A 16,306-nucleotide genomic window follows, 5' to 3' on the forward strand; every position below is an offset into this window, starting at 1 on the left:
ATGATCTCTTGCACCACACGTTGGAAGGAGAGCTTCGGTATGAGCAGGTTCACCGTGTTTTGGTATTTCCTAATCTCATAAAGAGCCACAGTGCCAGGCCTCCACCTATGCTTGTTGCGATGTTGCTGTCGGTGGTTGGACGAGGGGTACTCCATGTCCCACCTTGGGGGGCCAGACTCTCTTAGTAGTTTGCTAGGTGCGAGCCATGCTCTTGGAGCTGAGAGAGAGAAATGAAAGATGAGAAATGAGGTGAACTGAGGGTTACTTCCATACTTATAGATGAAAATTTATATATTTTCTAAATTAGCTCAATACATAAATTTGATACTTTTTAATTTCTAAAAATAGTTTTCCTTATCAGAATGAGCTCTAATTTTATGTGTACATATAAATATCATGGAACACCTCCTAGATAAAATATCAACCCCATCAGAGGTCTGTAGGGCCCTTGTCCAAAGGCTTGCGTGTATAGACCTGCTATTAAAAAAAGAAGGCCTTTACATGACGCGAGCCTTCAGACAAGGGCCCTACAGGCCTTTGATAGGGCTGATATTTTATCCAAGACATGTAAACTATATGATCTATGCACAGAATAAATTTTAACCCATTTTGATCACTGCACTCCATGCATCAATTTTTTGTAGGAAAAAAAATATCATCGTATAAAATAGCACTTGCACATGCACATGGATTTTCTTACACATGCACATGCATGCTCATGATGTAAGCCACATGATCTATGCACAGAACAAATTTGAGTCCATTATGACCATGCGTCAATTTTTCTCAGAAAATTTAAGAATATACACCTACACATGCACAAATAAAAAAGCACCTACACATGCACATGCACTTGCTAATTTTTTTCCATGAAAACATAAGAATATACATTGACATTAGAAAATGAAGAAAACTTAAAATATTCAAATCAATGGGCAAGTCCGGTAAGGAAACTTAAAATATCCAAATCCAGTACATCGCATAAAGTACAACTAGTTGAGTAGAACTGAAGGAAAACATGAAAACACAAAACGATACACAAGCATTTACACAGCTCTTCAAATCATGTCATGGTAAAGGTTGAATGCATCACTATTGCTACGAATCCTATGAACAAGAGTGAGATCCAAGGGCTTGAGTGTGATGCATCGGGCATGGATGGCTAACAGCTGACCATCGTGCATGAGATTCACCAAGTAACTTTCAGCCACCTCTTGAAGAACAAGCAATGCTTGGGCTGACCATCACTCCACATTACATGCTTGATCCCTTGAAAAGTACTTGTAGTGATTTCCCCTTTTTGTAGATCTTGCAGTATTTCTCGCACCAACCTCGAGAAAGGCACCTTGGGTATAATCAACTCAGGACTCTTCTGGAACCTCCTAATTTCACAAAAAGTAGCGGTGCCTGGTCTCCATATTCTCTTCTTATGCGTAGGTGAATGAGCATTTCCAATTGGAGCAGCGGGAGCAGCTTTCCTAGCTGGAGTAGCACGAGGAGCTTGACCTTCATCATTGTCGGTGTTAGTACATTCACTAGATCCGGATGAATGAACTGGTGTCTTGGAAGGCATCTTGTTTTCTCTTTGCTTAGTACTCACAAGCTAGAAGGAATGGAAAGAAATGGAGGAATGGAAAGAAATGAAAGAAGTGCCTTTATTTATAAATGGAACTTACTATAAGTTATTGACACTTACTTTTAAAAAATATCAACACTACCAAAAAGTTATCCATGTTGACTTTAGTAAACACTTATTTTGAAAAGTTATCCATGTTGACTTTAGCAAACACATATTTCTTTAAAACATTGGATTGCTCCAATACTCTCATAAACATAAAATGTTATTTCATAGTTATAATTCTATCGATATTTCCATTTGCTACTGACTCTCTCTTGGGTTGTCAACCATTCTGCATGATGTTCTTTGGCCATGCTATTTTCATATCTTACTTTCTTCACTTCATATATTGCCTTGCGAACAGCTTCTGTATCATTGTATTTGGATTTAATTAATTTGTCCTCATATCTTATCTCTATTCTCCTATACCACCATTGGAGTAACTACCTCATAGGACTGGAATCATTGATTCCACCTCCATGTGCTGTTGCTTTTTGTATTCACCAAATCCATTAACATGCAAAACTTCACCCAACCATTGTTTTGCCATCATACCATTAGGACCTCAATGGAGTCTTCTTGGGCCCTTTTATTTGGCAGTTTAAGGGAGTCAAACCTTTTCTCTTAAGAAGAAACGTTTTCTAATTTGAAGCTTCAAAATGGCTACTTTATTCGAATTTGAATTTTGGAAAAAAAATAGAATTTAAAATCTAGCGGATAAAACCATATCATGTAACATATCTATGGAAAGCTCTTGATGCGTAGATCACGGATCTGTAATCTCCGCTCAAATCGGAGCTTGTATGTAGAAGTTATGGAGGTCCGAAAATTGTAAAATTGTCCCCCCCCCTTTTGGGGGAAAAAGTGCATCCTTTGACCACTCTTACACCTCTCTTAATCACCAATGGTTTTTGCTTACATGGCGGGCTCCTATTTGTCAAAAAGCTAAACGTTTCCATAACCTCATGGCAAATTAAAGGGCCCAAAAAGACTCCATTAAGTTCCTAATGAATATTTGGTATCTCTGTTAGGTTTAAAAAAAACTTAAGTACTTCATGGTCCTCCTTTGGTACCTCAAATGCAGCAAGCCACCATATTTCATTCTCCGATTGCACACTAAAATATTTTGGATGTTTTGAATTGATGTTGGAATCCAACGTCCTATTCATTAGTGTCAAGATAACACATTCAAGCTTTTGGCCCTTAACGACTTCACTCTCATTAAGCTTCAAAACAAATTGAAGTTTACCTCTACACTTTTCGACAAACATGTTGTAGAACTTTACCATTGCTGTTTGTAGCTTGCATACATTCAATATAAAGTTATTATCTACATGCAATTTGAAGGGCACTTCCTTTGATCTAGACTTAAGCATCTGTGTATGTTCCAAATGCATTGGCTCACCAATTGTGTCTAAGACTTTTGCAGTAAGATCTTTTCATGCTTTCTTTACATGGAACAGTTTAGGGATGGGCACCACCCGTCTCTTGTTAAGAACAGCCTTAAACCCTGCATCCAATTGCTTATAAATCATAGCATAGGACTCGGAGCTAATCCCTACCTTGTCACATCTACCTTGAGCATCTGTAGCTGTGAAGGTATTGCTTACCTCCTTTAAGCGTGCTCTTGTGTAACATCATCACCAATGGTTTTGAATTTGGGGTTTTCCAATGCATACTTACCATACCTTTGCTTAAGACCATTGCAATTGCATCATCAACCTCTTCACTTGGGTTGGAAAACATATTCTTCATGTTTGCACATTGTGCATAGACCCGTCGATTATATTGCCCACTCCCTCTGGTCAACTCATGAAGTGGTTTGAGCAACCTCACATGCTCACATGCTTGTTTGGTTTTTCATTGAGGGTCCAGCAACAATAGTCTTTGCAAGCATGGCTACCATATTTTTGTTGTCCTTCTCCAAACCTTGCATTTTGCAATGCAGTTCTGCATTGTCTACCTCAACAGTTCATGCACCGCATTTTCCATAACATGCATCGCATCTTGCAGACTCTAATTCTCTCTCTGCTTTTCACTTAGTGATTTTGTGAGCTCCTTAATTCTTGCATCCATGCCCATCATGGTGCGCTGAACAGATGTGTAAACACTATTATTGAAATTAGGGTTAGGGTTTCAACAATGCACACACACAAGATAGAGAAGCTTGAGAGCACACAAACTCACTAGAATAGAATGAACAAATGTGTGCCAGATACAAAAGATAAGTACACACCCCAAAATGAGTAGATAAGAGGGTGTACATATGCACGAGGGAAAAAACCTCCTAGTGAGGGAAAAAATGCCCCGGCGGTCCTAAGTGTGTTCACACACATCACTACCATATAATGCTACAAATCCCCCTTGGAGTGATGATGCACGAATATGTACAAGGTATGGCTGATCAATCCTGAAAAGGCAGTAAGCCCAAAGCTTTATGAAAAGCTTCGAACTTTTCATGAGCGCGACGAGGAAGAGCCCTCGTGTGAATAAATCTGCCATGTTGTCATTGGTAGACACATAGATCAAGCTGATCTCTGCTCTGCAGAGAGTCTTTCCTGACATAGTGGTAATGCACCTCAATGTGCTTAGTGCGAGCATGAAACACTAGGCTCCTCGCAAATTCTAATGCACTCTGGCTATTAGTGAAAATTGTAGTGCTAAACGACTATCCAACACCCAAATTAGCCCCATAAGACGTCTGAGCCACACACACTCAACTGTAGCTCTGTAAAAGCTACCCTGCACTCAGCTTCACAACTAGAAGTGGCCACTATAGGTTGCTTCTTGCTGAGCCATAATATACATGAATCACCAAGGCAAAAGAAAAACCCAGTAGTGGACACAAGTGTGTCATAACATCCAGCCCAGTCTGAAGAATCACTAAAAGCATGCAGCTGTGACTCACCCCCCTTTGGATAAAACAATCCAAAATACTGAGTGCCCTGCAAATAGCGAAAAACCCGCTTGACAGCTTGCCAATGCTTCATACCTAGGCTATGCATAAATCTGTATCACAGCAGGCTGTTGGATCCCTTCTTTATGTATGCAACACGTGACCAGATATACAGTATGCGGTCTCACAATAAGAAAGGCATTCAATTAGGGGTGGGTGAGTAATTGTTTGGTTCTACCAATTCCAGTGGTTGGGCGGTGGCTAACTTATGGGCCGGATGGGGTTAGGCTAGAATCAGTAGAGTTTTAATAATAAAATTGATTAATAGGAATACGTTTAGAACTCGAGTAGTTAAATAAAAGCCTGAAGACTTCTCTAATGAATAGATCAACGGCTGTGCCTGATTCAATTAGGAAAAAAGCGTTGATTCCTTCAAGATAAGTCTGTAATAGTTTTCCTTCTATCTGGTTTAATTAGATGAAGGTTAGTTCAGTATCTTGACCTCGTTAGAAAAATTCATAGAAATTCAAATGGTGGAATCGTCCCTGCTTTTCGAGCATGGGAAAGTTTCTCGGTTTCGGTTTTCGGTTTTCGGAATGACCACCAGCTTAGTCTCGTGTCCAGACATTCGAGGGCGAGGCCCCAAGTGGGAAACCCTGCCCCGCGCATGAGGGAGCTCCTTTCGTTGCTCCTAGCAATCGAGAATCCGGTGCGCGGAGGGGGCAGAGGGATCCCACAGTTGGTATCAGAGCGCTGTTGTAAATTTACGTAACAACAATAGAAATTGCTTAAAATTTTAAAGTAAATCTCAAAAATAATGTTTTCGCTTGTTAATATTATGTTAAATGAACTTCAAAAATTGAAAACTCAAAAATTGAATTGGAAATTTAAAGATGGATACCCCGAATCTATCTGGCATTCCTGAACTCTCCCAGAGTCAGGATATGATAGCCTTTGCATTCGAGCACCTCATCAACTCTGCTACGACCCGAGTAAGCAGAGTGAGACTCGCACGTCATTTTGAGAGTCGTTACTTTCCTGATCCTATTGAGCGACATTGGTATATGTGGTTCTTTTGAGGACGATGTATTAATATCCGTACCGGTCAGCGTCAGAGGCTCAGGCAAAATATTTCCTTAGCCATGATTCTAATAAGGCTAGGGCTTGTTCAGCATGTACAACTCTTTGATCATTCACCCAGGAACTTTAGAATTTCATGCTGAGTTTTTAGGCTTCTTAGCCGCTTTATCCCTAGAAGTAGAATTACAGCACCTCTTTCTGTAATGAATCGTGTGTATCATGGCATGTCTCCTTCGTAGTTTCGCTTCTTTATGCGTACACAATTGAGGCAGTGACTTTGGAGCCATGATGCTCTATGTATATATCTCAAACTTTTGATAATAAACAATGTTTTGTAAAAAAAAATCCGAATTGTTTTCATGATTGTGAATATGGTTAATAAAAATATCAGAGTAAATCTTGTTTCATGAAGTATGATGAAATAATTATCTGTTTAAAGAATAAATCGCAAAAATTAAATAATCATAAATCTGTTGTCAAAGTTAAGTTGACGAAAATCTCATTTTATCAGAATCATGAGGCGCACGGCCCGTGCAAGGCAACCGGATTCTCTAACGGATGAGGAAGAGTTAGATCCGGATGTTCGAAAAGCCCTGCATAGATCCCAACCTGGTCCCTTCAAGGGTGAAGGGGAGCAGTTAGGTGAAGTAGTGGAGAAGTGGATTGAGGCTATGGAAGAATACTTTGATGTAACTGGCTACAATGAGAGAAGCAAGATGGCTCTCGCTAGGTTAAAGAAGTGGATTGAGGCTATGAAAGAATACTTTGATGTAACTGGATACAATGAGAGAAGCAAGATGGCTCTCGCTAGGTTAAAGATTGTGGAAACGGCCAGGGTTGCTTGGAGGAATCACTACGAGACTAACCGTCTCGACCGGAATAACGAGACCTGGACCGATCTTAAAGCTTACCTCAGAAAGAGGTTTTGTCCTCCGGGCTTCCTTGAAACTAAAATGAATGAGTTCTTGGAACTAAAGAAGGATAGCCGGCGGACAATTGAAGAGTACCATCAAGCTTTTGCCCTTCTCCTCAAATATTCTCCTCAATAGGATGAAGAGCAGCTGATGGCCATGTTCATTCAAGGAATGGACGAGCCATTGGACACCTTAGTAAAGAATGCCAAACCTGACTCAATGGCCGAAGCAGTAAGAATGGCAAAGGACTTTGCCAAAGCCTTTGTTGTTAAGGTCCCGCCAAAGCGTGCACCCTCTAACTTTAAAGGATTCTAAACCCTGGGAAGTACTTCAAACTTTCCTCCCCCAAAGAGGCACCAAGGCGGCCCAATTCAGAATCAGGATACTGGGAGATTCAGAAGTGAAGGAAGACCCTTTCCCCAAAACACTTTCTCAAGAGCCCCACCTCTTTCAAAGATTCAGAGGGATGAGCTCAGAAGTGAGTACCGGTGTTTTGGATGCCAGGGTTTTGGTCACCAGCTAAAAGGCTGCCCAACTCCTGCCATGTCAAGGGGACAGGGAAGTCAAGGACCGAGAGTGCAGAGACCAGCCCCTTCCTATCAGTCAACCATCTCGTCAAAATCAGGAAAATCCCAAGAGAACACGAGCTCAGCTATCTGCCTCTGTCCAGAGAGTAGCCTCAGAACTCCTTCCCTGAACTGAGGCAACCAAAGAGAGAGTTCCGCCTCAGACTACAGCAGCCAGAGCAGTCACAATAGAAGAAGTAGCGGAAGAGGAAAGAGGACAGATTTATGCAACAATTGAAAACCAAGGGCCAAATTGCCAATTCTCCATCATCCATACTCCAGCTGAGTATCAGGGTAAGTCTTTTAAGCTTTTGATTGATTCAGGCAGTACTCATTCTTTTATTTCCCTAGGATGCTTGCGTAAGCTAGTCTTAGAATAGAAATCAGGGAAACCTATGCAGGTTGAATTGGCCAGTGGGAAGATTCTTTTCACTCACCTTGAGACAGATCGTATTCAGTTCAATCTAGATGGGAATTTTACTGACTGTCAGTTCAAAGTTATACCTTTGGGAACCATAGAGGGAAGCCATCTCCCTTCTCACACAATGCATAAAGCCATAATCCATAATACACACAACACACTATAAGTTGTGTCCACACACATCTAACCCTAGCTAATGTCCACACACTATGACCAGCTGGACGCGGTCATTTATGTCTCACACATGTTCCTACCTAACATGCCAGCACATAGCATAGCTGGCTCACACTGACATCGAGCTTGAATCTGAACAGCCCCTCTCAAGCTCATGATGTACTACCATAGATGAAGATGTAGATGAGCTTGGGATATCAAAGCTCTCAACACTCCCCCTCAAGCTCATCCCACGTACTCCCAATATAGTACGGAAGTACTCAAACTTCTCCCTGCTAACTGGCTTGGTAAAGATGTCAGCCACCTGCTCATCAGTCTTCACATACTGTAGATCAACTGTACCATCCAGCACCTTCTCTCTGACAAAGTGATAATGGACCTCTATGTGTTTGGTCCGCGCATGAAACACTGGATTCTTGGCCAACTGTATACTGCTCATGTTGTCACAATGAATGACAACTTTGCCATCAATAGGCTCACCCAAATCTGCCAAGAGACTCTTTAACCAAACTGCCTCACAAGTAGCAATGGCTGCACCCCTGTATTCAGCCTCTGTACTGGTGGATAAAGCAACTGTAGGTTGCTTCTTGCTACTCCAACTCACCACGGCACTTCCAAGTGTAAAGGCATAACCACTAGTAGACCTCCTGTCATATGAGCTACCTGCCCAATCAGCATCTGTGTAGCCATCATGTATATCCAAGCCTTTACCACTCTCATATAGAAGACCATAATGTGCAGTGGTCTTTACATATCTCATAATGCGTCTCACTGCATCCAAATGAGGTTTTCTGGGGCTCTGCATAAACTGGCTTACTAGCCCCACAGCATAACTCAAATCCGGGCATGTGATAGTCATGTAAATGAGACTACCAACCATCTTTTTGTACATAGATGGATCATCCAACTCCTCACCAAAATCAGCCCGCAACTTTACATTCTGCTCCAAAGGTGTACTCATAGGCTTACACCCTGTCATGCCATATTTTGCCAATATATCCAATGCATATTGGCGTTGCACTAACCATGTACCTGCATGGTCTTTGATCACTTCAATTCCAAGAAAGTATCTCAACTCACCCAAATCTTTCATGTCAAACTGCCCACTCAATGCTTTCTTGACATGCATCACATCTGTACCATGATCACCCTGTGATAATCACAAGTCATCCACATAGATGACAAGTAAAACAATCCCATGATCTGTTTTCTTCACATAAAGTGAAGAATATGCTGTAGAAACCTGAAATCCAAGGGATATAAGATATCTGCTCATCTTATCACGCTAAGCACACGAGGTGCTTGCTTCAACCCATATAAAGCCTTTTTCAATCTGCATATGAGTGGGATACTTTGGGTGTACATAACCTTCTGGCTGTGCCATATACACTTCTTCTTGTAGATCACCATTTAGAAATGCATTTTTGACATCCATTTGATGCATTTCCCAACCATTTTCTGCACCATAGCAATGATGACTGCTCTTACTGTTCCCATCTTTGCCACTGGACTAAATATTTCATCATAGTCCAAGCCTTGGGTTTGTGCATAACCCTTAGCTACCAATCTTGCTTTATGTCGCTCAATGGAACCATCAGACTTGCATTTCACTTTGTAAACCCATTTACAACCAATAACATTTTTGTCCTGTGGTAATGCAACCAAATCCCATGTGTCATTATGAACCAATGCGTCCATCTCAACATCCATTGCCTTCTCCCATACATGCTTTCCAATAGCTTCTGTATAGCATGTAGGTTCCACATGCTTCACCAAAGATGTCATATATGCATAATGCATAGCAAAATCACGGTATGTCAACCTGTCAACCGGATATGCATAATGCATAGCAAAATCACGGTATGTCAACCTGACCCTTCGGGATCTCCGCAATGCATGCGGATCACTCCGAACACCTGTAACTCTAGCATGTGGTGGCACATATCTATCCTGCCTAGCACCAGGTGTGCGTAAAACAGGTATACCAAGTTCCTCATCCAAACTCTCTGAACTTGATGACTCATAACCTGTAATTCCAATTCCTTCAACTTTCTTCTTTCCTTTATCCATAGCACTACTCCCAGTGCTCACACTCTCATGCCTCAAACATCCTAACCATGGACGTACAGTACTACTCTCAGCCTCTGCTGCTGCTGCTGGCCCAGACATAGAAGTAGAACTAGAACTTGCTTGTGGGCAAGTTCACATGCACATCAGCTTCAAGTGACTCAATGACACCCTCATCCTTTGCTTTGTACCAACTAGCAAGCTCATCAAACACCACATCTCGTGAGATAACAACTTGTCTAGTTTGTGGATTGTAACATTTGTATGCCTTTCGATCCTGTGCATATCCAACAAACACACACTTTTCTGCCTTAGGATCCAACTTCCTCCTCTCGTCAGGCACATGTACATAAGCTATGCATCCAAAAACTTTGAGGTGTCCAATGTCTGGCCTATAACCTGTAAGCCGCATCTCTGGCGTACTTCCATGTATGGCTGCTGTAGGTGTTTTATTCAGTATATACACTGCAGTAGCACATGCTTCTGCCCAATAATAATCTGGCATGCTCTTTTAATTGAGCATTGCCCTTGCCACTTCACATATGACTCTATTCTTTCTATCAGCCACACCATTTTGCTGAGGTGTATACCTGCAAGTCAATTGTCTTCTTATACCATGCTTCCTCAAGAAATGCTCAAAAGCATTTGAGGTGTATTCACCACCTCCATCTGTCCTCAAACATTTAATCCAACAGCCATATTGCTTTTCTGCAAAAGCTTTGAAATCCATAAACTTTCCCAACACTTCACTTTTCTCTGTGAGAAAGTATATCCATGTCATCCTGCTAAAGTCATCAATGAATGTCACATAATATAAACTGCCTTTGATGGATGGGTTTTGTGCAGGACCCCATACATCGCTATGTACTATCTCAAGTGGCCTGCTACTCATGTTTCCTTCTCTAGGAAAACGTAACCTTGCCTGCTTTCCAAACTGATAGGCTTCACAAACATGCATATTCCCATCATACTTAAATCTAGGCAGCCCACTAACAATGCCTCTTGCCTGCATGTTCTTTAACCTTTGTACATCGACATGTCCAATCCTCTTATGCCACATATCAATGTCCTGTACCACATTTCTGCTTTTAGAGAACATGGCTGATTTTAACTCAGGAATCCCAGCATCCAGCTTAAACAACCTGCCTTCTTTCTTTCCTTTAGCAATGACTCTACATCCATTCTTGAACTCCTCCAACGAAGCAACCATGCTCATTGAAACGAACCTGTAATCCTTGTTCCACCATTTGACCAACTGAGGCCAAGCTTTTTGTGATAGAAGGCACATACAATACATCTGACATAGACTTTGTTTGACCATTGTGCATAACCAATGGTAAACTTCCAACATGTGTAATGGCAACTCGAGTATCATCTCCTGTTTCCACATAGCCTTTCACATCCATAGGCTTCATATGCTCAAACCATTCACCATTCAGCCAGAGCAGCAGTCACAATAGCAGAAGTAGTGTTAGAGGAAAGAGGACAGATTTATGCAGCAATTGAAAACCAAGGGCCAAATTGCCAATTCTCTGTCATTCATACTCCAGCTGAGTATCAGGGTAAGCCTTTTAAGCTTTTGATTGATTCAGGCAGTACTCATTCTTTCATTTCCCCAGGATGCTTGCGTAAGCTAGTCTTAGAACAGAAATCAAGGAAACCTATGCAAGCTGAATTGGCCAGTGGGAAGATTCTTTTCACTCACCTTGAGACAGATCGTATTCAGTTCAATCTAGATGGGGATTTAACTGATAGTTTAGAGTTATACCTTTGGGAGTTTTCGACGGGATCCTTGGAATGGATTGGCTCCACCAAAATCAAGCTGACATTCACTGTCATCATGGAACCATTTCCTTCCGTGACCTTAATGGAAATAAAGTTCAAGGAACTGGAATTTCAGGATCCCCAAGTTTGCAGTTATATCTATAGAGTAGGTCCAAGACCTGGAGTGGAAACTGGTTCCATGTGAGACCTAGTCAGGATGAGTCAACCAGGGTTCCACTCTAAGCATCCAAGGTCAGGTGTACAAGTCTCGTACATGGTCTTGGTCAGGTGTGCAAGCCCTGCACATGAAACAGTGGTAGTCTGTACTATGAGTCACCCTCTAGAATGATGTCAGGTGTTTGGTTTGTAGTTAGATACCATGCATCTATGTAGCTGCATGTAGAAGAAAAGGGGCAGGCCTTTGGGCTACCCCAAAAAAAGCTTTAGTAACCCTTGCCTATCAAGGGGATACCCCTTGTGGGCGAGGGGCCATGGAGGCCCATGGCCATTGCCCAATAGCTAGCAGGGCTCTTGGGCATCTATGGCTTGGGCAGCCCAATCGATTAGCCTCATGGCTTGGCTAGATTGTGGCCCAGCAAAAGGGCCTACATATGCAAGCAGTCAGCCTACCCCACAGGCGGCCAACAACGTGGCATCAGCACAACAGGTGTGAAAGACAAACAATTTCCTTTCCCAGGATCTAATCATGTGAGAAGCTAGAATTATTGTAGTCTCTCATGGGGTTTGTTAATTTTATCTTTTCAATTCTAGTCTGGCTCTGTGACCTCCTCACAAGGAACTAATGTGATTTATATATCTGAAATTAACACACAGTCAATTTAATTCCTTTAGTCCTAGTCTATTAAAACCACTTCTCCAATCATATCACAGAAAACCAAAACCATAGAATGCATGATTCAACAAAATAAAGAAGCATTATTACATAGATCAAACAAAATAAGCAACATCATTATCACTTAATTGATATTACATAATTTCTAATGTTTCTCTTACACATGCAAGGCATAATTAATAAGATTGAATGAATTAACAAGCTCATTACATTTATGTAAGAATAAGAAAATAGCATACTTGAGACATAAATTAAAAACTAGCTTCCAACATGAATTTTTTAAATCTAGGTATAATCTTTATGCCTTATACATAAATATTTATGTAAAATATGGTAAATTAGATCTATTTTCAGCTTTGTAATCCATTTTCTTTCATCCATATTGATTTCATAAAAGAGAATTTAATAATATAATTGTGCATCAAAAAATTATAAACAAAAGAACTCTTGATTTACTTAAGCCGAACTATGATTATGCATGTATAATTCATGCTTAGAAACCTAATCTAGATGAATTCATTAGTTATAATTTGTAACTAGTTTTTGAGAAAACTAGTCTTCAATAAACACATAATCATTACTTAATCCTAGTTTCTCATTTATTATCCACCTAAACCTAACTTAGTAGCCTTAATTTGGTTGCACTTTAAGCACTTCTAGTCATCTCAAATCACTAGTCATAATTCACCAAATTAAAATAACAAAACATACAATTACATGAAGTAAAGGGGAGAATCACGAGGGTAATCAATTCCGTCATGCTTCATATAAATTGTGCTAGAATCAACCCTAATTAAGGAATCTAATTAGCCTAATTCGTCAAACACGATGTAAGCCCAAATCTTGACTTTGTTTATTATACATGGGTTGACACCCTTATATACAACTTCATGAAAGCAAACTTTTTTTTAAAACGTCCTCCTAAAGCTAAAGAATGTGAGATGCTTTCACACCAAACACTATTAATTTCTTCTACCAAATAAATATTAACTTGTTCACATTCCCTACTTGAGCTTGGATACTTCAACACTCCCCTTGATGCTCAAGTTCATGTTTTTAACTCCAAGTAATCTTCGAAATTTTTCAAATTTCTCTCTTTCTAATGCTTTGGTGAAGATATCTACAATTTGATCCTCAATCTTCACAAACCTAAGATCCACTTATCCTTGTAGCACTTTTTCTCTCACAAAGTGACAATGTACCTCAATATGTATCATACGAGCATGAAACATAGGATCCTTGACCAATAGAATGGAAGTCATGCTATCATTGTATATAGTTACTGGCTCTTTAAAGCTAACTTTAAATAGTTGTTGCATCCATGAAACTTCACATGCTGCATGTGTTGAAGCTCTATACCCTACTTTTGTAGTGCTTAAGGCTAATATGGTTTGTTTCTTTAATGTCCAAGAAATAAAACCATTCCCAATTGAATGACACATGTATGTGGTGCTTGTCTTTGCTGATGGATCATCTGCCCAATCTACATCACAATACATATGAGATTTAAACTCATCTTCACACTAATAGTGAAGTCCATGATTCACTATGCCTTTGACATATCGCAAGATTCTTCTCTCACTACATCCATGTGTGAGGCTTTCTCGAGCTTTGCATATGAATTGGCTTACCTTGTAATTGTAAGATCTAAATTAGATTTCCCACAAGTTGTCTATACATGGTTTCACCTTCAAATGTTGATCCTTTGTCTCCTTCAAGCTTCACATTTACCTCTAAGTGTGTGGCTATATGTTTGGCAAACAATTTTGTTTCAACATGTTCGAGAAATATTTTGTTTGTGAAAGCACATATGCTTTCTCACCTGATTATTTCCACTCCAAGGAAATATCTAAGCTCTCCAACGTCTTTCATATTGAACTCTGCTTTAGCATTCTCTTCTTTATCATTACCTATCAAAATAAGATCATCCACAAAAAGTACCAAGATTATAATGTTGTTTCCTTATATCTTCATGAAGGCAATGTTTCTTAAATAATTTGTGAATATATCAAACCATGCTCGAGGTGCTTGCTTTAAACCATATAAAGTATTTTTCAACTTGTACACATATGTTGGATGATGTAGATCTTCATATCCTTGTAGTTGTAACAATTTGTAAACCTATTCCTTCAAGTAACCATTGAGAAAGACATTTTTCATAGCCATTTAATGAAACACCCATCATTTATTTTCTCCTAAAGAAATAATGGTTCTTACCGTAGCCATGGCTGAGAAGGTTTTTTCATAGTCTACTCCATGTGTTTATGCATATCCCTTAGCCAACAAGTCTTACCTTGAACCTGTTTAGACTCCTCCCATCCGAGTTGTATTTGATCTTGTAAACCCATTTTCATCCTCCTTCGGTAAAATATCCCATATTTGATTCTCTTGAAGAGAATCAATCTCTTCATCCATAGCCACTTTCCACTCATGGCTTTGTGTAACATCCTCAAACCTCTTTGCTTTCTCTAATTCTATCATCTTTGTCATGTAAGCATGATGTTTGTCCATAAAAGATCATAGGTCAACCTTTGAATTGTATGCTTTACCCTTGTGGACCTTTGCCGTTGAATTTCTTCCATATCATCACTTCCTTGATTGATTTGAGGGATCACTTCTTGAGTACCACTTGTTCTTGGTTCACTAGTGACAGTGCAAAGTCCCCCTTTTCATAGAGACAATTTCTCCTCTTTTTCCTCTTTTCCCATGGTTGGGATGCACTTGGCTCATATTTCAATGATTTCTTCATGCTTGTTATAACATTCATGTATCTCATCAAAGTCAACATCTTTGCTCACATACATCATTTTGTTTGTGGGGTCATAGAACTTGTAGACACCCTTTTGCAAATCAATTCCAATGAGCACACATCTCTAAGCTTTTGGTTCAAGCTTTGTTTGTAACTCATCTGCCCATAAACAAAGCTTTTGTCTCAATCTTTGTTTGTATCTAATTTGGCACATATGGATAACACAAGCATCCAAAGATCTTCAAGTTTTCCACATTAGGCTTTTGTCACAATAAACTTCTCTTTCACAGTTATATTTGGATCAATCATGTAGGAGGCTAATTGATCAAGAAGACCACATAATTAGATGCCTTTGCCCAATCGTAGTATGGCATGCTTTTTGCATATAGCATCTTGCCATCTATGCAATGTACCAATTCTTCCTTTTTGCCACTCCATTCGTTTGTGGAGAGTACCTTGAAGTCAACTACCTTTTGATACCTTGTTGCTTCATGTATTTGTCAAATTTCAATGACATATACTCTCCTCCACTATCACTTCTCAAGATCTTGATCTTGAGATCACTTTTCTTTTTTCACCTCTACTTTGAATAGTTCTAACTTTTTAAAAGCTTTGCCTTTAGCCTTCAAAAATTATATCCAAACCTTCCTCAAATAGTTGATACTTTTTGATACCTTGTTGCTTTAAATATTTGTCAAATTCCCATGACATATACTCTCCTCCATTGTCACTTCTCTTCTGTCTTGTGAGCACTTTGATTTTCCACCTTTGCATTAAATTGTTGAGACTTTCCAAAACCTTCACTTTTAGCCTTTAAAAAGTATATCCAAACCTTCCTTGAATAGTCAACGATGAAGGTTATGTGCTTCTCCAATGCTTTTGGTTTGTGTTGGTCCCCATAAATCCGTGCGAACATATCCTTATTTGTTGAAAGGCTTTCTTGACGACTTCTCTTTTTCACAAGGTTCACATAATCAAAAAATGTTTTCTATTTGAGATTTTGCAATCCATTCACTAATCATTTTGTAATTGAGAGATACTTATGTGACCAAGTCTTTTGTGCCAAAGCTCAACCTATAACATAGGATGAGCTTCTTATATATGCACATGCCTCTAACATAGGCATTGCATCCAAGATAAACATCCTTCCAACCTTTTCACCTTTTGCAAGAACTTTAAGTGACTTAAAGTCTTACATAGTAGT

The sequence above is a fragment of the Cibotium barometz genome, chromosome 64, assembly GCF_041138505.1.
Source record: "Cibotium barometz isolate CiBa-2024 chromosome 64, ASM4113850v1, whole genome shotgun sequence".
Lineage (NCBI taxonomy): Eukaryota > Viridiplantae > Streptophyta > Polypodiopsida > Cyatheales > Cibotiaceae > Cibotium > Cibotium barometz.